The 25,767-nt window shown below is 49.7% G+C and overlaps 1 pseudogene across 1 annotated transcript in view; it reads right to left on the bottom strand.

Moving 5' to 3' along the window:
* Positions 1–1,308: 1,308 nt before the first annotated feature.
* The window catches only part of LOC103791213 (gamma-tubulin complex component 5-like), a 40,119-nt pseudogene continuing 15,660 nt past the window's right edge, over positions 1,309–25,767 (bottom strand). The window contains exons 5-8 of the transcript XR_013531350.1: positions 23,611–23,773; positions 7,699–7,789; positions 4,057–4,155; positions 1,309–2,093 (exon numbers count right to left, since the gene is read on the bottom strand). The product of XR_013531350.1 is annotated as a gamma-tubulin complex component 5-like (transcript). The remainder of the gene's footprint in view (positions 2,094–4,056; positions 4,156–7,698; positions 7,790–23,610; positions 23,774–25,767) is intronic.

Raw genomic sequence — 25,767 nt, 5'->3', positions numbered from 1 at the left:
GATGTAATTTATTTTATTTATAGAAAAATAATTACAATCATCCTAATTCATTCATGAAGAGCATTTGACAATATTCAACCCCCATTCTCCATGAAAACTTAGAAAAGTATGAATAAAAGGGAATTTCTGCATCCTGTTAAAGGGTACTACAAAAAACCTACAGTTAACATCAAACAAAATGGTTAACAATTGAATGCTTTCCCTGTAAAATCAAAAAGGGGCTTCTACTGAACATTTGTTGGAGGTTCCAGCCAGTGAAATAAGTCAACAAAAAAAGAGAATGCAGAGAGGTTGGTAATTAAGAAGTAAAATTGTTTGTATTGAAAAAGAACATGATTGTGTACATTTAAAAACAAAAAGATGGGGGATGGGGAGTTGGGGAGCGAGAGCATGGGGAGAAATGCCAGATATAGGTGAAGCAGAGGAAGGCAGCAAATCACACTGCCATGTGCGTACGTATGCAACAATCTTGCATGTTCTTCATGTGTACCCCAAAAACTAAAATGCAATTTAAAAAATAAATAAAAGATATTTTAATGAACAAGTCACCTTAACAAGGTCACAAAATACAAGATTAATGCAAACAATAAACAACTGAAAAATGTAATTTTAAAAAACAGTCCCACTCAGGCTGGGTGTGGTGGCTTACACCTGTGATCCCAGCACTTTGGGAGGCTGAGGTGGGCAGATCATGAGGTCAGGATTTTGAGACCAGCCTGGCTAACATGGTGAAAACCTGTCTCCACTAAAACTACAACAATTAGCTGGGTGTGATGGTGAGCCCCAGTGATCCCAGGTACTCGGAGGCTGAGGCAGAAGAATCATTTGAACCCAAGAGGTGGAAGTTGCAGTCAATCGAGATCACACCACTGCACCCCAGCCTGGGCAACAGAGTGAGACTCTATCTCAAAAAAAAGTCCCATTCACAATAATATCGAAAACATGTAACATTAGGGATAAGTTTAACAAAATAAATATAAGTTCTGTATATTAACCTCAAAACACTGCTGAGAGAAATTAAAGAAGACTATAAATAAATGGAGAGCTATGCCATGTTAATGGATTAGAGGTTTGAAAATTTTAAGATGTCAGCTCTCCCCACATTGATCTACAGGTTCATCATCTCAATCAATACCCTAACAAACTGTTAAGCAAAATTTGACAAGCTGGTTTAAAAATTTATATATGTATGCAAAAGACATAGAATCACTGGAACCCAGTAGGCAGAGGTTGTGGTGAGCCAAGACTGTGCCACTGCACTCCAGCCTAGCAACAGAGCGAGACTCCATCAAATAAAAAGTATAAACCTTTTATGGAATATCAATGTATTTTCAGTAAATTAAACATATACATAAATAAAATTCTTACAGTAAAATTAAAATTCATTTTGCTGATTCCTGTTGAGCTCAAGTAATATTGGATAAAAAGTCAGCAAATAAAGAGCAAAGTTATTTGAAATAGAAATATTGTAAATAAAGTTTTTCTGTCCATTTAAGTAGAAATATTTTTATCTCATACTAATAGTCTTATCTCTAGTTGTAGAATATCAAATGATACTTTTCATTACCAATTGTACTTCATATATGTATTCCATTCATAGCAGCCTTCCTTGCTGTTTCAATACCTTCTGAACTTCAGGTCACTGAAAAACAGGACAGCTGCTGCCAGGAAATGGATGTAGTGTTATTGCTACTTTAAGAGTGATGACGAAGAGCACTTGTCTGAATTGTTCCCATAAGGCAAACACTGTAATTTGCCCCAAAGCACACATATTTCTTATTTTTCTCTAAACTTACTGATGAAATAAAATTCTTAAAGTTAAGACTTGATCTCATTTAAATGTTTTATGAAATTTGGTTGACATTTTAGTGTCTCTGAGTTAAATGGAATATTGAAAATTCCCATGAATTCAAATAGAGGGTTATACATGAACAATCTTTTTACTAGAAGCCTTTCTGAGGCAGAGTAAGATTCATAACATTTCTTTACAATATAGAAGAAATGTGTGAACTCTGTTCCCGATACTCAACTCTGAACAAAGAGCATTCTCAGTTCCTGGTATTCCCCAAGTCATTCAGGAAAAATTGGTATCTCTGTAAGGAGACAAAAATAGGTGTTTCAGGGAGGGTCACAACGTTGCACAGAAATGCTTTCTATCAACCCCTATTAGGATCTTGATCTAATTGGTCTATCATTTGCATGACTAGTTACTGAATCTACTCATACTATTCTGTTTTTTGAAGCTAATGACATCTGTTACCTATAAGTTTTATACAATACATTGCTAAGCTGAAACATAAAACTTTTGTTAGTTTACCCTAAATTGAGGGACTAGATTTGCAATTTCTAATCTTTCAATGTTAAAGCAAATCAGAGAAGAGCAATGTGTGTATGTTGTATGCATTTTCTTACCCAACTATCAAAATTCTTCTCATATTCTATTGGACACTCTAGGCAGCCACCTAAAAAATATTCCCTCCTAATTTTTTTAGCCAAGATACTAGATTTCAAAAGGTGAAAGACTAAAAAATTGGGCAAAGCCAAAATCTTGTCTTTGCTTCATGACCATTTCAAAGAGCAGCACAATTATGCCAAGCCATTGAAAAATGTGGTTCTGATGACTTTTATTTCAAATGTTTTCTCTAATTGTTGGTCTTATTGCAGTAATGTAAAAGAGAAACTATCTGTGTAACAATGTATGCATTTAATAAATATTCATATTAAGATGTTCAAAGTTCAGTAATGTATTACAAAATAGTGGAAGTTTCTAAAATTAGAAATTCAGGTTATTAATAAATTCATTATTTTTTCAACATTTTCTAATGTTGAAATGTAAAGAATTGAGTATGCTTTTTCATGATAAATTCAATTCTAGGAGGGTACTTATTGGTCTGCATGGTATTTTTGTAATCAATTATGTAGAATTTAGTAACCAGAATATTGCAGAAATGCTAATTTAATCAGGATGAGAATGAAATCAGCCTCTTTGGTAGACTACTGGTATCCCAGAGGCTGTTTACTTTGGCTGTGTAGACATTGCTTCATAATGCCAGGGAGCCCTTTCAACCAAGTTGCCTTTGCTTCCCGTTGACGTGGTCACGTTCTGATCTGTTTTTTCTTAAGCTCTCCCAGATGAGGGGGTGATAATTTGTTGCATAAATGAGATCCCTTATTTTTTCTCCATCATGAGAAACTCCTATTCTCCCTACTAAAAGCAACATGTTGAAAGAAGAAATTGAGACAATATTCGAATATAACCCTTGCCATGTGGCCATGAGCAGCTTACCACATGGCTCACCACGAAGTTTGATTAATTTCAGAGAAGCAGAGGTGTTTTTCTATGATGTGCTTTTTCTCTTAAAAGCACATCTGGTTTAGTCTAATCAAGATAATCTCTCTTATGATAAACAGGAAGCCAATATATTATAACCTAATTACATAAAAAATGTCCCACCACAGTCACACATTCTCACAGACTCCAGAGAAAAGGTTTACACAGCAGGTATGCACTGAAGTGGGAATCCTGAGGGTCATCTTAAAATTCTGTCCACTCAGCTGAGTAGATTTCAAAAATAGTCTGTCAGTTGCTATTGTGAGCAAGTTCTTTTTCTCTCTGGCTCTGTTTCTTTATTTGTAAATTGAGGATAACAATAATGTCTTTGTTATTAAGTTACTGTATGTGTTAGCCCATTCTCACACTGCCAGAAGGATGTACCCAAAACTAGGTAAATTATAATGTAAAGAGGTTAATTTGTCTCACAATTCAGCATGGCTGGGAGCCCTAAGAAGACTTACACTCATAATGAAAGAGGAAACAAACATGTCCTTATTTATATGTTCACAAGAAGAGAAAAGGTGCTTAGCAAAAGGGGGAAAAGCTCCTTATAAAACCATCAAATCCTTTGTGCAGGCTGGCTCACACCTATAATCAAGTCACTTTGGGAGGCCAAGGTGAATGGATCAGGAGATTGGGAAATCAACAGTAGCCTGGCCAACATGGTGAAACCTTTTAAATCTACTAAAGATACAAAAAGATAGCCAGAAATGATGAAATACCTGTAGTCTCAGCTACTCAGGAGGTTGAGGCAGGAGAACCACTTGAACACAGAGAGTGGAGGTTGCAGTGGCACCAAGATTGCACCATTGCACATCAGCCTGGGTGAGAGGGCAAGACTCCATCAAAACAAATGAACAAACAAACCAAAAAAGCCCATCAGGTCTTATGTGAACTCACTCAATATCATGAGAACAGAATGAGGGCAACGGCTCACATGATTCAATTACCTCCCACCAGGTGTCTCCCATAACACATAGGGATTATGAGAACTACAATTCATAATGAGATTTGGGTGTGAACACAGCCAGACCATATCACTGTGAGAACAAAATTTATTAACACATCTATGGTATTATGGTTAGTGCTCAGTACAAATTAGCTATAAATGAGATATTTATATGCTGAATTATGTTAATACGTTGTCACACAAATATTTTTCCATTAGACATGAGTTTTCCAACAAATGGATGAAAATGTATTTAAATTACAATTTTATTCTAAATATGGTATATACATTTAGAATAATAGCATACACAGTAGAATACTATACAGCCTTAAAAAGGGGGGAGACAATGTCAATTGAAAAAATAGGAATAAACTTAGAGAATACTAAGTAAAATAAGCCAGATACACAAAGAAAACTACTGCATGATTCCACTTTTATATGGAATCTAATAAAGGTGAAATAACAAAGTACAGTGTGGAATAATTGGTTACAAAAGATTGTTGTTGATAAAATAATGCAAAGTTTTATAGACAGGATAAATAAGTTTTGAGACCTATTGCACAGTAGGTTGACAACAATGATAATGTATTGTACATTTCAAAATAACTAACAGTAAGTTTTAATGTCTCACTGCAAAAAATTATAGGTAAGGTGATAGATATGTTAACTTATTCCATACTTTACGCATATATCAAAACATTACATTGTACCCCACAAAGGTATACAATTTTGATTTGTCAAAAAAATATACTAGTAGTACATGTGCCTTTCTAAGAAAATTTAACAAATTGGGCAAGAGAAATAAATGTTTCTTCATATAATTTCAGGAAAAATATACATATATTTTTCATTACACATAGCTTGCTTATTTAGTGATGTAAAAAAGTAAACTTACATATCATGAGTAGCTTGAACCTACCACTCAATAATAAAATATGTTAATTGTTATTGTTCAGAATAATAGAGTTTCTTTCTTTATTTCACTTTCTTCTTTTGCTTTTTCTCTTTCTTTCTTTTATATTCCTTCTTACTTTCTATGGTCTTTTTTTGTTTTTGAGAAGTTTCCCTCTTGTTGCCTAGGCTGGGGTGCAATGGTGTGATTTTGGATCACTACTACCACTGTTTCCTAGGTTCAAGTGTTTCACCTGTCTCAGCCCCATGAGTACCTGGAATTACAGGCATGCACCGCCACTCCTGACTAATTTTGTATTTTTTGCAGAGATGGGGTTTCTCCATGTTGGTCAGGTTAGTCTTGAACTCCTGACCTCAGTTGCTCTGCCTGCCTCAGCCTCCTAAGGTGCTGGGATTACAGGCATGAGCTGCCACACTCGGCTTTATTTGAAAAGGTAATACTTTAAAAGAGTCTAAAGCAACCATTTAAAATAAATTTTCTCAAGATAAATGACTTTTTTAACATATATATATATATAAGTTGTATAAATATATACTTTACCTTTAAGTTTATCAAGTGAACATAAAATATTACTTGGCAAAAAGAATTTGTTAAACAAATAGATCAGAAAACACTTTGCCTCTTTCTCTAATTTTAAAACAGAAAAAACTCAGCATTTAAGTGTTTATTATCTGCTCCCACTATGAATTTAGCCTTCGCTGGCCTCCGTGCAGCTGTGCCTGTCTTAGGTTGTTCTTGTCTTTCAGAGAGTTGTACCTGTCATTGGCTAATCAGCCATCCACCTGGGGACACACAGGCAACTTACTTGCCTGCCTGTCAAGTACGCTGCTGGTGCATCTGCTCCCAGTACGAATTTAGCCTTTGCTGGCCTCCCTGCGGCTGTGCCTGTCTTAGGTTGCTCTCATCTTTCAGAGTCGTACCCGTCATGGGCTAACCAGCCATCCACGTGGAGAACACAAAGGCAGCTTACTTGCTTGCCTGTCAAGTATGCTGCTGGTGCATCTGCTCTCAGCATGAATTTAGCATTTGCTGGCCTCCCCATGGCTTTGCCTGTCTTAGGTTGCTCTGAATCAGAGTCTTACCCATCATTGGCTAGCCAGCCATCCACCTGGGGGGCACAAAAGGACTTACTTGCCTGTCAAGTACGCTGCTGGTGCATCCACTCCCAGCACAAATTTAGCATTTGCTGGCCTCCCCGTGGCTGTGCCTGTCTTAGGTTGCTCTCATCTTTCAGAGAGTCGTACCCGTCATGGGCAAACCAGCCATCCACCTGGGGGGCACACAGGCAACTTGCTCGCTTGCCTGTCAAGTACAATGCTGGTGCATCTGCTCCCAGTACGAATTTAGCCTTTGCTGGCCTCCCTGCAGCTGTGCCTGTCTTAGGTTGCTCTCATCTTTCAGTATTACCCGTCATTGCCTTACCAGCCATCCACCTGGGGGGCACAAACGGACTTACTTGCCTTCCTGTCAAGTACGCTGCTGGTGCATCTGTTCCCAGTACGAAATGAGCCTTTGCTGGCCTCCGCTCGGCTGTGCCTGTCTTAGGTTGCTCTCATCTTTCAGAGAGTCTTACCCGTCATTGGCTAACCAGCCATCCACCTGGGGGGCACAAAGGGACTTGCTTGCGTATCAAGTACGCTGCTGGTGCATCTGCTCTCAGCACGAATTTAGCATTTGCTGGCCGCCCCACAGCTGTGCCTGTCTTAGGTCGCTCTCATCTTTCAGAGAGTCCTTCCTGTAATTTGTTAACCAGCCATCCACCTGGGGGGATACACAGGCAAATTAGTTGCCTGTCAATTACGCTGCTGGTGTATCTGCTCCTAGTGCTGCTCCATTCCTTCTTGGAAGCAGACTGGCTTTTAGTATGGATTTAGCTTTTGCTCTCCTCACTATGGCTGTGCCTGTCTTAGGTTGTCTTGTCTTCTACACTCTTCCCCATAGTTTACTAGCCAGCCATCCCCCTCGGGGGCACATTTTCGGCTTTTCTTTTGGAGAAGCATGTGTAAGCCAGTTAGGAGTTAATCCTAGAGTTGTTTCCTGCATTTTTTGCTTTTGCCTAGGTAGGATTTATATATTACACCCTGGAACGTTATTTTTACAAGTGGTCTGCATTATACCTAGAAAACAATGTAGAAAAAGTGGGAGGCAGGTTTTCTGCTAAGCTTCAAATCACACATCTCTGAGGCAACAGTGGTATGGGCTTGTTTGGAGTCAGAACAATTTGTGGCATGTGGAACTATGAAAGAAAAATATTTTATTTTCAACTGACAGGTTGAGTATCCTTATCCAAAATGCTTGGGCCAAGAAGTGTTTTGGATTTCTGAATTTTTCAGATATGGGAATATTTACATATACATGAGATTATCTTGGCAATGGAACCCGAAACTAAATTTAAAATTCAGTTATGCTTCATATATACCTTATACATATAGCCTGAAGTTAATTCTACAAAGTATTTTAAGTAATTTTGCACATGAAACAAAGTTTGTGTTAAGTACTCACAAGTGGAATTTCCTACACATGGTGTCATGTTGGTGCTCAAAAAGTTTCAGAGTTCGGAGCACTATGGACTTCAGATTTTCAGATTAGGAATCTATAATAACAAAAACAACAATTTTATCTTTTTCTTTATATATGTTATAATATTCCTTATATTTCAGTTACATTATCTTTATATTTATTGAGGTTGCTTATCATCACATAGTTTAAAGAATCCAATAGTTTATAAAATTATATTACAAACAGTAGTCCTCTCCTCCCACTACATTTCACAAGTCTTACACAAAAGCACTCTCAACAATTGTAGCCTTCTCTTAAATAAACTCTGAGAAAAGAAAAAAAACACTTATGTGAAGAATGTAAAGTGTTTTTAATTACATAACTTTGTCAAAGTTAAATTATAGAGCAAACTCTATATAGCCTAATGGCCCACCCAGCCCAGCTAGGACTCCAAAATGCCACATCCCCTATTATAGAAAAGCAAATCGTTTTCCATTTGTGCGCACCCTGCCCTAGTACAAGGTTCTGGCCCTAACCCCTTACATGTCCCTGTCACTAGCCTGGCCCTAGTCCTGTTGCTGGTCCTGCCATGGTCCTTGCCCTGCTCTGGCTTTTCCTTGGACCTGACATTGCCCTTCCCTGGTCCTGGTCCCAGCCTTGTCCCTGGCCCTGCATTTCTCTGGCACTGGTCTGGACCCTGGCTCTCCATTGGACCTGCCCTATCTTTGTCCTGCCTTTGCTCTGTGCTATCCTGGACTGGCTCTGTCCTGATCCAGTGCTAACCTGGTCCTGGTCCTCCCATTACCCTCCCCAACCCTATCCTTTTCCTGGACTCTCCCTGGCCAGGCCCAGGCACTGTATTGGATCAAACCTGACTCAGCCCAGGACATTTCCTGACCCCGCCTCAGCCCTTGCACTCGGTCAGTGTTAGTCTTGGAACTACCTGTCCCCACCTTGGTACTTGCTCTGCCATCTCTATGGTCTGGCTCTGGCCCTGCCCTGGCACAGCCCTGGTCCTGATCCCATGATATTTCTGGCCCTGGCCCTACTCCTGGCCCAGACCTGCCATGGCTCTTCCCTCAATGTCCTAGTCTTGACTTCACCCTGCATTGACCTTGAACTGGTCCTGAACTATGTTGGCTCTGCCTTGCCCTGGCACTGCACTGGACTGACACCTGACCTACACTGTCCATGACATGACCGTGGCACTACCCTGCCCTCCTCTGCCCTGGCCCTGCCATGTGCTGGGCCCAGTGCTTTCCTGGCCCTCTTCCTAGTCCTGGCCCTCCTATGCCTCTGCCCTGCTGTTGGCTATGCTGAGTGCTACCTTAGTCATGCTCTGCCCTAGCCCTACCTCACCTGGCCCAGCCTTTGACTTTTCCTAGACCTGGCTGTGCACTGGCTGTGCCACTGCTGTAAACTCTCACTAGCCCCACCTTGGCCTGGAGCTACACACTGGCCCTGGCAATGTCCTGGCCCTACACTGGACATCCACTAACACAAGACCCACCCTAGGTCTGCCATTGCTCTGGCCCCTCCTTAGCCCTGCGTTGTCCCTGGACCTGCCTTGGCTATGGCACAGCACTCACCCTGCCTTGCCCATGTCATAGACCTGACCATGCTCTGCCCTGGCACTACCATGCCCTGGTTCTGCCCTGGACCTGTGTTATCCTAATCCTGCCTCACCCCTGACCTTGCCCAGACCCTACACTGGCCTGCAATGTCCCTTCCTACCCTGGTCTTCCCTGTCCTGGCACTCCCTTTCGTCTGCCCTGGCTCTAGTTCTGAGCTAATCCTGCACTTGACTTGGCGACTCCCTGGGCCCTGCCTTTTCCCTGGCCCTTCTGTGAACTTACCCTGCCTCTTTCTGGCCCTACCTTACACTACACTGGCCCTGTCCTGCCTTGGCTCTCAGCTGCCCTACCCCTACCCTTCCCTAGCCCTGTACTGACCATGCCATGTCCCTGCCCTGACCCTGAGTCTTCCCTGATAATGGGTCTGCTCCTGGAATAGGTCTTGTCACGTGCCTGGGCTGTGACTTTACCCCTAGTTTTTTTCCTGGCCATGACCCACCCCAGTACTGTCCTGTCTCTGGACCTGCCCAGTTCTGGCCCTGCTCTTCCCCAGCCTAGACTGGGCACTGAACTACCCATTGTCTGGCCCTGCCCTGCTCTACACTCCCCATGTCAGGGTCCTTCCCTGGGCCTGGTCCAGACTTGGCCATGACCCTTACCCTGCCACTCATCTTGCATTAGCCCTGACCCTTACTTGGCCCTGGCACTGCCTTGGCCTTGGCCCTGTCCAAGCGTCCAAGCCCCTAGCTACCCTTGCCTTTCCGTGGCCCTCTGCTATGCTGTCCCTACCATTTCTGGCCCTACCTCTGACCTGGCCCTGCTCTGAGCATGCCCTTGCCATTCGGCCTGGCCCTGTAGTGTCCTGCCCTGGCCCAGCTTACTGTTGCCTGCTCTATCCCAGCCCTGTCCTGGCCCCACCCTAGCCCTGCCCTTATCAAAGCCTTGACCCTGAACCTGCTCTTGCCCTTCCCTTGCTCTTCCATGTCCTGGCCTTGCCCTCACCCTGCATTCCTGCACTGGCTCTCTGCCTTAACACCATCTTGGCCGTAACTTCTCAATGGTCTTTCCCTGACCTTGGCAATACTCTATCATCCTATATCTTGGCACTGTACTGACCCTACCATAACCTGGCCCACTGCTTACCCTGGTCCCATTCCTAGTATTGCCCCTGTTATGGCCCTGGCCTTCTTTTGGCCATGCCCTGTGCTATCCTAGCCATGTACTGCACTGTCCCTGGCCCTAACCTGGCCTTCTCCTACCCTGTTCATACCTTTCCTTTGTCCTGGTTTTGGTTCTGTCCGAGCCCTGACCTTGCTCTGGACTGTCCCTGGATCAGTCTAGGCCCCGCCTTGTTTTGGGACCTGCTCTGTCCACGGCAATGGCATGACCCCTGGCCGAGCATTGATCCTGGCCTGGCTCTGTGCTATCCTAGTCCTGCCTTGGCCTTTGATCGACCTACCCTCTGCGGGAAGACTGGGCTCGTTGGGAAAGAAACCGGACCGCAGGCTAGAAGAAAGTCTTTAAGTTCAGGCTTTATTGAGAGAAAAGAGCCTCCGGGCGGGCCAGCCGGGACGAAAAGGAAAAATGGCCGCGCCGCTGAGAGGGGCAGGGTTGTTTTATACGGGGCTGAAGGGCTGAGGGAGTGGGGAAGCTGAGAAAGCCGAGGTGGTGGGCAACGTTTGGTCAGTTTGAACCGCTGGGTGGGAAGCTGGGTGGTGGGAAGCCAGGCGGCAGGAAGCTGGGCGGCAGGGAGCTGGGGAGAGCTGATGAGGCAGGAACCGGGCGGCGGGAAGCTGGGGAGTGCTGATGAGGCAGAAGCTGGGCGGCGGGGAGCTGGGGAGTGCTGATGAGGCAGAAGCGGCGGGAGGTGGCTGAGGCCGGGCGGGAGGGCTAGGGCGGTATGTAGAGAGAGATAAGGGAGCCTCTTTGTGGGGGAGGGAAAGAGAGAGAGAGCTTTCACTGTAGGGGCAGAGTTTTCCAAACAGCCTTGATCTTGCCCTGTTCCTAGTCTTGCCCTTTTTCCCTGACCCTGCCTGCCTTGGCCCTCACTCTGTCCCTAGCCAAGATCTGGCCCCAGCCCTGACCTTTGACTGCCACTACCCTTACTTCTGACCATGGTCCTGCCATGGTTCTGGCCCTACCATTGCCCTGCCCTAGCCGTGTTCTAGACCTGGCTATGTATCTGCCTCTGCCCTGGCCCTGGCACAAGCCCTGGCACTGACCCTTCCTGGCTTAAGTCCTTACCCTGACCCTCGCCCAGCCCCGACACTGTCATGGTTCTGATTTGCCTGGGCCCTATCCTAGTACACTGCTTTGACCTTAGACCTGCCACTGTCCTGGCCCTAGCCCTGGCCCTGCTGTGGCCTAATTTGATCCTGACATTGCCCTTTCCTAATCCTGGTCCTGGGTCCTGGTCCTGGTCCTGGCCCTGGCTCTAGCCCTGGCCCTGGCCCTGCCCCAGCGTTTCACTCACTCTGGTCTGGACCCTAGCCCTGCACTGGAAATGCCCTGTCTTTGCCCTGTCTCTGCTCTATGCTGGTGCTGACCTGGCCCTGCCATGACCTGGTTCTTCCATCATGTTGCCCAATGCTGCCCTGGGTTTGTCATGGTCGTTCCATGTCCCTGACCCCTCCCTAATCCCGCCCTAGCCCTGTCCTGGTTCTAACCCTCCCTTAGCCCTGGACCTTCCCTGGCCCTTCCTCAGCCTTTGCACTCAGGCCTCCATGTCACTCAGCCCTAACACAACATGGAACGACCATGGCACTTGCCCCACTAGACCTGCCATACCCCTGACTCTGAATTGGCCCTGTACTGGCCCCACCATACCCTCTCTATGACCTTGCTCTGGTCCCTGCCCTGACCTCGCCCTACCCTAGTGCAACCATAAACCTTGCCATTGTCCTGCCATATTCAAGTCCCTCTCCCTACCCTTGTCCTGGTACTGACCTGCCATGGCCCTGCCCTTCTGTGCCCTAGGCTTGCCCTCATCCTGCCTTGTTCTTACACTGTTCCTGCTCTACCCTGGCACTGCCTTGGTTCAGGGCCTGAACATGTCTGGTCTTGCCCTGACCCTGCCTGGGACTACTCTGTCCATCTCATGACCCTGTCACTGCTGTGCCCTCATCTGCCCTGGTGCTGACATATCCTGCATCCATGCTTTCCGAAGCCGTTCTCCTAGTCCTGCCCCTGCTATGGTACTTCCCTGCCTTTGGCCAGACCCTGTGCTACCTTAGTCCTGCTCTGCTCTGACCCTACTCTGGCCGTGTCTTTCCCCAGACCAACCTTTACCTCTAGCAGTCCTGCTTCTGCTCTAGACCTGCCCTTTCCCTGGACCCTCCCTAACACTGCCCCTGATCTGGCCCTATCCCTGAACAACATGACATGGCCCTACACTGGCCATGGAAACGTCCTGGCCATGCACCAGGCATACGATGGCACCTGACCAACCCTATACCTGCCTTTTCTCTGACCCCTCCTTGGCCCTGCGTTGTCCCAGGACCTGTCCTGTCTATAGCACAGTGCTGACACTGCCCTGTCCATGCCAAAGACCTAACCCTGCTCTGCCATATCCTGGTTCTGTCTTGACCATGCCCTTCTCCAGCAATCCCCTGGCTCTGTGTCGTCATTGTCCTGTATCAGCCCTGAACTTACCCTGGCCCTACCCTGGACTTCCGTGATCCTTCCTACTCTGGTCTTACCCTAACATTTAGTCTTCCTGGTGCTGTCTTTGCCTTGGACCCTTCGTGGCCCTGCCTTTTTATTAAACTTTCTCCAGCCTTGCCATTGCCTTAGCCCCTCTCTGGCCCTGCCTTGTTAAAACATGTTCTGTTCATGTTCTGGCCCTGCTTTTTCCTGTCCATGCCCTGCCATCACCTGGTCCTGTCCTTGCTCTACACCTAGCTGTGCTCTGTCATTGCCCTGACCTTGCCCTGGCCCAAGCCCATAGCCCTACCATGTCCCTGTCCTGGCCCTGGTTCTACCCTGTTTCTGGTAATTCCATGGCCTTGTTCTTGCCATATGCCTGTCCCTACTTGCCCTTATATAGGCCCTAACACTGTCTTTGCCCTGCCCTGGATGGGCTCTAACCTACCCTGCCCTGCCATCTACCTGCTCTGGTCCGCCTGGTCCTTCCCTTGATCTTCATTGCACTGGCCTTGCCCTCACCCTGCATTGACCCTGCACCAGCCCTCTCTGCCTTGGCACAGCCTTTGTACTAGTGCTGCCTTCTCCCTAGACATCAGCTGGACTTGGCCCTGACCTGGACCTACCATGTACATAACATGCCCCTTGCCCTATCCTGTCCTCCTCTCTCCTGGCTCTGAAGTTGCCCCACCAGACCCTCTCCCAGTGCTTGCCCTGGTCCTGTTCCTAGTCCCACCCCAGCTATGGCCCTGTCCTGATTTTGACCATACCCTGTGCTATAGTATCCCTGCCTTTGCCCTCCCTTTGCTTTGTCCTGGTTCTCATTCTGCCTTGGCTCGACCCTTGCTCTGTTCCTGTACCTGGCCCTGCATTGGTCCTGAACTAGCCCTAGTCCTGTGCTATCCTAGTCCTCCCATGGCCCTGACCTCGCCCTGAACCTAGACTTGACCCTTTGCCATGGCCCTGCCCAGCCATTACCCTGTCCCTAGCCCAGACTTGGCCCCGATCCCCACCTTAACCCACCACTGTCCCTGCTCCTGACCCTTATCCTGCCATAAGCTTGCTGTTACCCTGGCCCTGGCATGGACCCTGTCACTGACCCTTCCCTGGCCCTGGCTCTGACCCTGTCCTGGCTCGGATTTCCTGGACCCTACTCTAGTACACTGTTCTGGTCCTAGCCCTGACCCAGGCCCCATCACTGTCCCAGCCTTAGCTCTGTGGATAGTCCTACCACAACCCTGGACTGGGGCCTGCTCTGTCTTTACCTTGGTCCTGACATTTCTTTTTCCTGATGCTGGTCCCAGCCCTGCCCTGGAGCTTCTGTGGCCCTGATCTGGACCCTGTCCATGCATTGGAACTGCCCTGCCTTTAACCTATGCTATCCTAGCCTGGCCCTACCCTTTGGTGGTGAATACCTGGCTTTTCCTTGTCTTGGTCCTCCCATTGCCCTGCCCAACTTTGCCCTGGTTGTGTCCTGGCCCAGTCCAGGCTCTGACCACTCCCTGGTCCTGCCCTGGCCCTGTCTTGGATCTAACCCTGACATGGCCCTGAACCTTCCCTGACCATGCCTCAGCCCTCACATTCAGGGCACAGTGTCACTCAGCCCTGGCACTACCCTGCTTTGTCTTGGAACTTCCTCTACCCACTCTATGGCTTGGTTCTGGTCCCGACCTACCCTTGCCCTACCCTTGCTCTGCCCTGGCTCTCCTGTCACAATCCTAGCTGTGGCCCTACCATTGACCTGGTCCTGACCCACATTTACCCTGTGGTTTTGTGCCCCAGCCTTATCCTCACCCTACATTGGCCTAGCACTGATCCTGCTCTAACCTGGCTCTGCCTTCTTCTCCCTGGCCTTGCCGTGGCCTTGCACTGGGCTGATCCTGGGCTTATGCTGTCTATTACATGGCCCAGGCCCTGCCCTACTCTGCCCTAACCCTAACAAGCCCTGTGCCCCATGGTTTCTTAGTGCTTTTCCTAGTCCTGCTCCTGCTCTGACCCTCCCTGCTTTTATCTATGGCCTGTATTACCTTAGTTCTGCTCTGCCCTGACCCTATGCTGGCCATAACCTGCACTGGCATTGCCTTTGCCTTGTTGTGGTACTGGTTCTGCCCTAGCCTTGCCCTTTCCCTGGACCCTCCCTAGGCATGCCCTTGCTCTGGTCTTGTCCCTGCCCCAACTTTGACGTGGCCCTACATAGGGGCAGGAAATTCCCTGGCCACACACCGGCCATGCCTTGGCATTGGACCCATGCCTGTCTTTCCCATGGCCCCTCCTTGGCTCTGTGTTTTCCCTGGACCTACCCTGGCTATGGCACAACACTTTCCCTACCCTGACCTGTTCCTACCATGCACTGGTTCTGCCCTGACCCTTCCTTTCCCCACTCATTCCCTGGCCCTGTGCTACCCTAGTTCTGCCTCGGCCCTCACCTTGCCCTGGTCCTAACCTATTCTACCATGGCCTTCCCTACCCTGACTGCCCTGCCCTGGCACTCCCTTTGGTCTGCCCTGGTTCTGATTCTGACCTGGCCTAGCCCTTGTCTTGGCTTCTCCCTGGCTCTACCTTTTACATGGTCCTTCACTGGGCTTGCCCTTGCCCTTGCCCTGGCTCCTTCCTGGGCCTACCTTGTAGGCTCTGCCTGCTCCATGTCCCAACCCTTGGGAATCCTGCACCTACCCTGCCATCCCCTGGTCCTTACTTTCTCTACACTGGCCCTGCCATGTCTCGGCTCCACACTACCCTATCCATCCCCTTCCCTGGGCCTGCACTGGCGCTGACCTTCCCATGTCCCAATCCCTGGCCGTTCCCTATTTCTGGTTCTGGTCTTTATCTTGTCATGTCCATGGCTGTGACTATACCCCTGGTTTGTCCCTGGCCAAGAACCAGCCCTGGTCCCACTCTGCATCTTGCCCTTCCCTGCTTCTGCTGCTGCTATAAACCAGCCCTGACTGGGCCCTGCCATACACTGCCTATGCCACAGCCATGTCCTGGCCCCAACTTCGCCATGGCCCTCACACTGCCGCTCATCCTGCCATAGTCCTGACGCTAACCTGGTCTTGGTCCGGCCCTAGCTCTGGCCTCTCCCTTCTATTGGCTGACCCTGTTCTTGCCTGGCACGGTCTTGGCCCTGTCCCTGCCCTAGACACTACCTGCCATGGCCTTTCTTTGGCCCTCTGGGAGGCTGGGTCTGCTTTCTCCCTTGCCTTGCCCCAGGTCTGCCATGTCCTGGTCCTGCCCGCTATGGATCTGCTCTGAGTGTGGCCTTGGCATTTAGCCTGGCTCTGTCCTAAACGTGCCCTGACTTGTACCTGGCCCTGCAGTACGCTGCCCTGGACCAACCTTACCATTACCTCGGCTGTCAGGACCCAACTTAACCCTGTCGTGGACATGTCCTATCCTCCCCCTGTACTGGCTCTGCACAGCCCTACCCTGACCCTGACTTGGTCATGTCCTATGCTGCCCCTGTCCGGGATCTGCACTGGCTCTGCCTTGGCTCTGGATTGGCCTCTCATCCTGACTCTGCTCCTGACATGACCCCAGGTCTGCCAGTGGTCCTGGTCCTGTTCTGCCCTGACGTGGACTTGGACACATCTTGGGCCTGATTTGTCCTAGTCCTGCCTTGGCATGTCTGTCCCTTACCCCACCAAGGCTCTTCCTGTTCTGTCCTATCCTGGCATTCCCATGGCCCTGTCATGTCATTTCCCTGTCTCACCAGTTACTGGTTGTGCCCTGGCCCAAATTAGCCCTAACCCTTCTTTTGAACTGTACTGACTGTGCATTGGCTTTGGCTCTGTTCTCTTATGACCTGGCTTTGGTCTAACCTGCCCTGTCCTGCCATCTCCCTGTCCTGGTCATGCCAGGCCTGTCCCTGGCCCTGGTCCTGTCATAATCCTAGCCATATCTCTGCCCGTATCCTGACATTGCTCTGGCCTGTATCATATGTCTTACCCTAACCCTGGTCTGACCATGATTCTGACCCTATCCTGAGTCTTATTTGCCCACAATCTACCTTGGTACATTGTTCTGGCCCTAGTTCCCACCCTGGATCTTTCACTGTCTTGTCCCTACCCATGTTGCTGGTCCTGACATGGCCCTGACCCTGCTTTTGTTTGGGCTTTGCCTTGCTAGCTACTGACACTGCCATTTCCAGGTGCCTGCCCTGGCACTTCTCTGGCCCTAATCTGAACCTTTGCATTGCACTGGACCTGCCCTCCTTTGCCCTGTGCTATCCTGGACTGGCCCTGCTCTGTATTGGCACTGAACTGGTTCTGCCATGTTCTGGTCCTCCCACTATCCTGCCCAACCCTGTCCTGGTTGTACCCTGACCCTGACCTCTCCCTGGTCCTGCCCTGGCTCTGTCTCAAATCTAACCCTGACTGAACCCTAGATCTTCCCTGACCCAGCCTCAGCCCTCACACTCAGGGTTCACTGTCACTCAGCCCTGGCAATACCTGACCCTGTCTTGGAACTTGTTCTACCCTCTCTATGACCTGGCTCTAGTCCCGCCCTGTCCTTCCCTGCTCTGGCCCTCCTGTGGTCCTGCACATTCCTGGCCATACCCCTAACCCTTGTCCTGACCACCCTGACCCTTCTTGGTGTTTCCCTTCCATTCCCTGATCTTGCCGTCACCCTGCACTGGCCTTCCACTGTTTCTGCTCTACCCTGGGTCTGCCATGACCCTGGCTCTGCTTTCTCCCTTGCCTTGCCCTGGCCTTGCACTAGAATGACCCCAAGTCTACTCTGTCTGAGACAAATTTTGGTCCTACCCTACCCTCCTCCATCCTGGTTCTGCCATGCACTGGACCCTGTGCTTGCCCTGGCCCTGTTCCTAGTACTGCCCCTGCTATGAACCTGCCCTGCTTTTGGCCATGCCCTGTGCTACCTTAATTCTCCTCTGCCCTGGCACTATCCCAGACATACCCTGCCCTCGTCCAAACATTGAATTATCCTGGACATGGTTTTGCCCTAGCACTGCCCTTGCTCTGGGCCCTCCTGGCCCTGCCCTTTCTCTGACTCTGTTCCTGCCCCAACCTTGGCCTAGCACACAGTGGCCCTGGCAATGCCCTGGTCCTGCAACAGGCATACATTGCCACTTGACCCACTCTTTGCCTACCTTTTCCCTGGCCCCTCCTTGGCCCTGCATTGTCCCTGGACCTGTCCTTGCTGTGGCACAATGCTGACTCTGCCCAGTCCACGCAATTGTTCTGACACTGTCCTGACTTTCCTCTGTCATGCCATAATTCTGTCTTGGACTTACACTGTCCTGGTCTGCCTTTGTCCTCCCTGTCCTGCCCTTACCCTACCCAGATCCTCCCTTTGGTCTTTCCTGACTCTAGTTCTGACCTGGCCCTGCCCGTACCTTGGCCCCTTCCTGCTCCTGCCTATTCACTATGCCTGCTCTGGCCATGACCTTTTCCTGGCCCCTTTCTGGCCCTGCCATCTACCTGCCCTAGTCGACACTTTGCTGTTTCTGGCCCTCTTATGGCCCTCTCCTGTTCCTGGTCTTGGTCCTGCCATGCCTCTTGGCTCTGACCTGCCCTTGGTTTTTCCCTAGCCATGACCCAGTCCCAGTTCTGCCCTGGTCCAGCCCTGACTACACTACCCACTTCACTGGCCCTACACAGCTCTGTCTTTGCCATGTGCCACCCTGTACCTTCCCTAGACCTATGCTGGCTATGGTTTCATTCTGGCCCTGCTGCTTCTGCTGACTCTGGTCATAGCACCAGGCCTGCCGGTGGTCACTTTCCTGGTTGTGTTGTGGTCCTGAACTGGACTTGGGACATCTCCTGAGCCTGATTTGTCCCGGCCACCTTGACCTGTCTCTGCCCTCGCCCCTCAAGGCCATGATTATACTGCCCTTTCCTGGCCCTGCCATGGCCCATGTGTGCCATTGCCTAGTCTTACCCTTTAGTGGTTGTGCCTTTACCCTGCCCAGCCCTAGATGCTCCCTGGATGTCCTCTGACCCTGCCTTGGCTTTTACCCTGCCTTCTCTATGACCTGCCACGGCTCTGCCCTTATATAGCCAAGGTGCAGACCGGGCCCTACCATAGCTCTGGCCCTAGACCACCCTTGATCCAGACCCTGACCCTGACCTTCCCTGCCCATGCCCCTAAACCTGCCGTGGACCTTCCCTTGCTCTTTGGTGCCCTTTGATGCTCTGGCCTTGGCTTTACCCTGCATTGACTCTGTACTGGAGGTCTCTGCCTTGGTACAACCTCAGCCATGCCTTCTCCCTGGACTTGCCCTGGAGCTTTCCCAGGCAGATGCTGGAACTACCCTGTCCGTGACATGGTCCTACCCTGTCATCCAATGTCCTGGTGCCACCATAACATGGTCCACTGATTTTCCTAGCCCTGTTCCTAGTCCTGCACCTGCTATGGCCCTGCCCTACTTTTGGCCATGCTCTGTTCCTCCCCTGTCACTACCTGGTCGTGGTCTGACCTGTACCTACGTTTGCATTATCTTGGTTCTGGAATGCCCTAGTCCTGTCCTTGCTCTCCCTAGTTCTGCCTTCTCGGTGGCCCTGCCCTTGCTCTGGCCCAATTCCTGTCCCAGCCTGGGCCCTGGCCTGGCCCCTGGCCCTATGTTGATTGCTGGCACAGCCCTGACCCTGTGCCATCCTCGTCCTGCCCTGTCCCTAATTTCTCTCTGGTCCCAGTCTTGCCTCTTTGCCCTGCCCGACCTTGGACCTCACCATACCCCTGAACCAGGCCTGACCCCTGCTCCTGCTCCTGGTAATGCCATGACACTGGCCCTGTCATAGCCCTCCCTCAGCCTTTTCCTAGACCTGATCATGTCCTTGTAACGGCCCTGGCCCTATCATGGACCCTGACCCTGTCCTGGCTCTTATTTGCCGGACCCTACTCTTTTGTGCTATTGTGGCCTGAGCCTCCAACCTGGCGCTGTAACTTTCCTGGCCCTAGCCCTGTTGCTGGTCCTGCCATGACCCTGGTGCTGCTCTTTCTTTGCCTTGACCTTGTCCCTTGGTTGGATCAGCCCTGCCTTTGTCCTGTGCTATCCTGGCCTGGCACTGCTTGTCACAGAGCTGAACGGTCCCTGCCATGGCCTGAGCCCAGTGTTTTCCCTAGCCCTACTACTAGTCCTCCCCCACGTTTTGCCACACCCTGCACTACCTTAGTCCTGCTTTTCTCTGTTCCTACCCTTACCACACCCTGCCCTGGACCTGCCTTTGTCTTTTCCTGGTTCTGCCCTGGCTCTCTCCTTGCTCTGGACTTTCCCTGGAGCTGAACTTGGACTGGACCTCTCCTTGATGCAGCCATGCCTTGTCACTGGATCCACCGTATGTCTGCCTTGTCCCTAGACCTGCCTTCGTTATAGCATGGCACTAACCCGGCCCTGTTCAAGCCATGAATATGATCATACCTTTGTTCTGCCCTGGCAATGCCGTGGCTTTGCCCTTCACTGGCCCTGCCTTACCCCTGTGTGATCCTAGTCCTGCATTAGCTTTGACCTTGCCCTGGCCCTACTCTGGCCTGCTGTGGCACTCCCTTCCCTTTGTCTTGCCCTGGCCCTAACTGGTCCTCACATGGCCCTGTTCCTGCCTTGGCTCCTCCGTAACCCTGCCTTCTCCTTGGCCCTTCAGTAGCCTTGCCCTTGTCCTGGCCCTTTTATGGCCCTGCCTTTTTCTAGGCCCTGGTTGTCCATGTCCTTGGCATGGCCTGCTGTGACCCTAGTCTGCCATCCTCTGGCTGTATCCTTGATCTATACTGGCCCTTACTGCCTTTGCTCTGCACTACCCTATCGCTGCCCTGCCTTGTGCTGGTCCTAAACCTATCCTGTCCCAAGCCCTGTCTGGCTCTGGTCCTGCCCTGTTTCTGCTCAGTTGTGGCCCTCATCTTAGTCGTGTCATGTCCCTGGCTGTTACCCTGCCCCTGATTTTTTTCTGGCCATGACCTAGCCCTCTTCCTGCCGTGGCTCTTGCCTTGCCCCAGTTCTGGTCCTGCCCTGGCACGTTCCTGAATGGGCACTGCAATGTTCCTTGCCTGCTCTGCCAATACGAGGGTCCTGACCTGGCCCTTGTTCTGTCATGGCCCTCACTTGGCCTGATCCTACCCATTCCTCCAGCCATCCTCCTGTCATCCTTTATCCTGGCCCTGTACTGGCCACACCATACCCTGGCCCAGTGTTTTCCCTAGCCCTCATCCTAGTCCTTCCTCTGCTATGGCCCTGCCCTGCTTTTGGCCAGGTTCTGTGCTACCTTAGTCCTACTCTACCCTACCCCTACCCTACCCTGGCCCTACCTTTGCTTTCTCCTTGTCATGGTTCTGCCCTGACTCTGCCCTTGCCCTGGACCCTGACTGGCCATGCACTTCTCTGGCCCTGTCCCTGACTCAACCTTGATCTGGCCCTAAACTAGCCCTGGCAAACTACTCGCCCTGGAATTGCTGTGTCTTGCCACTGGACCCACCCTAAACCTGCTTTGACCCCGGCTCCTCCTTGAATATGCATTTACCTTCCCTGCCCATAGCATGGTGCTGACCCTGGCCATACCATTGAATTGACCCTACCCTGGTCCTGCCATTCTCTGGTTCTGCCCTGGCACTAGCCCTGCCTTGGTCCTGTGCTATTTTAGTCCAGTTTTATCCCTAACCTTGTCCTGTCCCTACCCTGGCTTGCTATGACACTCTCTGTCCTGCTCTTGCTCTGTCCTGACCCTGTCTTTGGCCTTCTCTGGCTCAAGTTCTGAACTGCCCATTCTTGCTTTGGACCCTCCCTGGCTTGCTTTTTCTCCGGCCCTTCTCTGGCCTTGCCCTTTCCCTTGGCCTTCCCTGTCCCTGCTCTCCCGTGGTCCTGGTCTTGCCCTGACCTCTATCTGCCCTGCCCTTTCCTTGTCCCTATACTACACTGGCCCTAGCCTATCCTACTCCTTCCCTGGGCCTGGGCTGACCACAGCTTCACTATGACCCTGTCTTTTGTCCTGACCTTGGTCCTGACATGACCCCAGACTTGCCAGTGGTCATGGTCCTGGTCCTGTTCTGTGACCTGTACTTGGACGTCATGGGCCTGATTTGTCCCATCCTTGCCTTTACCCTTCCCTGCCCTGTCTCCACCATGGCCTTGCCTGTTCTGCTCTCTCCCAGGACTGACCTGGCCCTGCCATGGCCCAGTAGTGTCACGGTCCTGGCCTATCCTACCCTGGGTGTGTCCTGGCCCTGGTCCCTCCCTGGACCTGTCCTAACCCTACCTTGGCTTTTTCTCTACCCTCTGTATGGCCTCGCTCTGGACATGCACTACCATGGCCCTGCCCCGTCCCTGCCATTTCTCTGACTGTAACCCTGTTCTTATTCAGGACTGACCCTGACCCTTCCCTAGTCCCTGGCCGTGCCAAGACCTGCCCTGACTCTGCGATGGCCCTGGTCCTGTTCTGTCCTGGTATAGCCCTTGTCTTGAACCACCCTTCCCTGCTGTGCCCTGGCTGTGTCTTCACCCTGCCCTTGGCCTACTCTGACTTAGACCCTGACCTGGCCCTACCTTGACCCTTAACCTAGTTTTGACTAGGCCCTGCACTCACCTGGCTCTAGCCCCAGACCTGGCCCTGGTCCTACACTTTGTTCTGCAAGAGCCCCAGACCTAAACTGGACTTGGAGGTATCCTGGCCCTGAATTGACCTGGCCCAGCCTTGGCTTGTCCCTGCTCTGGCCCTACCATCGTCTTTCCCTGTTCTGCCCTGTCTTGGCACTTAAATGACACTGCAACAACCCAGTCGTACCAATACCCTGACCTACCCTGCCTTGACTGTACCCTGGCCGTGGTCCCAACCTTGATATTCACTGACCCTGCCTCAGCACTGGCCCTACCTTAGAATTGGCTCTGCCTTCTCTATGAACCACCTCTGGCCATGCCCTGCCATGACCCTACCTTGTCACAGTTCTGGTTCTGCCCCCAACCCTGGTCCTGGTCCTGATTCTTACCCTACTCAGGCTCTTCCTTGGCCTTGCCCCTCTGATGGTCCCACCCTGGCACTAACCTAAATCCTGGTCCTGGACCTGCCCCGCTTGAGGCCTTACCCTGGTTCTTACTTGGTCATGATCCTGTCTGACCCTGAAATGCCTGGCATTACCCTGGTCTTGCAGTGCTCTAGTCCTGACTGGCTGTCACTGTCCTAGCCATGGTCCAGTTGCTGGTGATGCTATGGCTCTGACCCGGTCCCTGGATCCTGGCCGTGCTGTGAACCTGCACTATCCTTGCCCTTGTTCTGTCCCTACCCAGGCCATTCCCTGTCCTTGCCTTCATCTTGGTACCACCCTGCCTTGGCCCTTTCCTAGGTTTCACCCTACCCTGGCCATCACTCTAGACTTGGCTGGGCCCTGTCTTGGACCATAGCACAGACCCAGCACTTTGGGAGGGTGAGGCAGGAGGATCACCTGAGGTCAGTCAGGAATTCAAGAGCAGCCAGACCAACACGGTGAAACTCTATCTTTACTGAAAACATAAAATATAGCTGAGTGTGGTGGCTGGCACCTGTAATCCCAGCTACTCAGGAGGCTAGCACTAGAGAACTGCTTGAACCCGGGAGGCAGAGATTGCAGTGAGCCAAGATTGTGCCACTGGACTCCAGCCTGGGCAACAAGAGCAAGACTCCACCTCAAAAATACAAAAGGTTAATGGGCAAAATAGTTCCAGGTTTCTAAAGTTGAGTGTTCTGAGCAGTAAGCTTTCATTCCTGAAAAATTTACTTACCACACTTTCTTCAGTGATATCCAAGAAGTGAGGTGTGTCTGCTCTGCAGTAACGAGTCAGGAGTGGTCAAGAAGCAGGAGGCTTGTCAACTCTGCCACACCAGAAATGACGCTCAGCAGGCCTTAGCAACAGCAGTCTCCCCTCTGAACCCACAAGGTAAAGTCTAGGAGAGAACAAGAGGGGAGTTAGCCATGTTACAGAGGAACTGCTGGGTTGGGAGGCCCCACAGGAAGGAAAATGCCAGGAAGACAGAAGTTTCTGGCCACAGTGTTCTCACGTGGATTGCAATTAAAAAGTAGCTTTGGCAGCCATCCCAGAGAAAGCTCATGAGGGGAGATGGAGTCACAGAGCTGCCTGGCAGTTCTGGAGTTAAGCCCGGCCCTGGAGAAGCTTAAGTCCAGGGGGCCACCTGCATCTGCATGGCTAAAATAAAGTCCATCACTTATTCTCCTCTTCCCTCCAAACTGTCACTGTAAGATCCTGCTCTGCCACTTACTAGCTGTGTGATCTTAGGCAAGTTACTTAAATTTTCTGAGCCTCAGAAATGGCAGCTAATATTATTGTTTACTGTTATCAAAAGTGGTTAAATTTTTATAGGGTCATGCACAGCCATAATCAGCACTGGGAAAGGCAAACATTTCTTCTGACGCATTAGATGGTAAATATTTAGACACTGTAAACCAACAAATATTACATATATATATATGTATATAGTTCATACATACATAGCTACAGGCACTCAGACACTGGCTCTTTCATCAACAGCAATGACTTTCTGGCCAAGACTGGGCTGAATAGTGGTTCTTCTCATGCCACATTTTCATGTGAAATGTCAAAGGCTGCTGCCTTCTCTGTCCTGTCATTACACAACATTGAGTGAGCCCACTCTGGCCACACTCCTGAAACCTCAGGACCAGGAAGTGAGAGGTCAGGAACCTCTCTTTCCCTGAAGTTCTAGCTACAGCCCCAGCTCTGGGCTTATTCAGGGGCCCTGTGTTTGTGCATTTCCAGGCCAGTGCAGGCTACACTCTGCCCCCGTTAGAACACCTGGGGATGAACCAGATGTGTCAGCAGCCAGAGAGAATGGCAGCAGCTAGTGTGGCCACTCACTGGGGCCTCCCCTGCATCCCTGGGCTGGTGTGGATAGAATGATAAAAAGATAAGAAACCTGAGAAGACCAATTATGGGTAATGAAATTAAAGTAGTAATAAAAAGTCTCCTGTCAAAGAAAAACACAAGAATCACAGTTTTACTGCTGAATTCAATGAAACATTTTTAAACGAGCTAGTACCAATTTTACTCAAAATATCTGCCCAGAAATAAAGAGGAAGGAATACTTCCAAACTTGTTCTATGAGGCCAGCATACCTGGTACAAAATCCAGACCAAAACACAACACAAAAAAGAAAAACACAGGCAAATATCCGTGATGAACACAGATATAAAAAGTCCTCGACAAAATACATGAAACCTGCATTTGACAAAAGGATCATCTGCCATGATAAAGTGGGATTCGTCTGAGGAATATGAAGACTACTCAATAAACACAAATATATAAATGTGCTACATCACATTCAGTAAATTAAGAAAAAAAATATAATCATTCCAGTAGATGCTGAAAAACATGAAATTTAACATTCCTTTGTAATAAAAATTCAAGAAAGCTATTTCACTACTGCTGCCACCAACAAAAGATGCCTAGGAATAACCAAAAAGTTGGCTAAATTTTAATAGGGAGAACAATGAAAATAGCTTGGACACGTTAGTTAAAATTTCACACTACAAAATATGTTTTACAAAGATAAAACCTTTAGAAAACAGCATAAACAGTGTCGCTTATGCAGTATTTTTTTCTGAGACAGAGTGTTGCTCTGTTCTCCAGGATGGAGTACAGTGGTATGATCTCAGCTCACTGCAACCTCTGCCACACGGTTTCAAGCAATTCTCCTGCCTCAGCCTCCTGAGTACCTGGGATTACAGGCGCATGCTACAAGCCTGGCTAATTTTTTATTTTTATTAGAGACGGGGTTTCAGCATCTTGGCCAGGCTGGTTTTGGAACTCCTGACCTCATGATCCACCCATCTCGGCCTCCCAAAATGCTGGGATTACAGGTGTGAGCCACTGAGCTGGCTTGCAGTATTTTTTCTATACATTATC

This window comes from Callithrix jacchus, chromosome 22 (genome assembly GCF_049354715.1).
Source record: "Callithrix jacchus isolate 240 chromosome 22, calJac240_pri, whole genome shotgun sequence".
NCBI classification, from domain to species: domain Eukaryota; kingdom Metazoa; phylum Chordata; class Mammalia; order Primates; family Cebidae; genus Callithrix; species Callithrix jacchus.
This window is presented reverse-complemented; position numbering and strand designations above follow the sequence as displayed.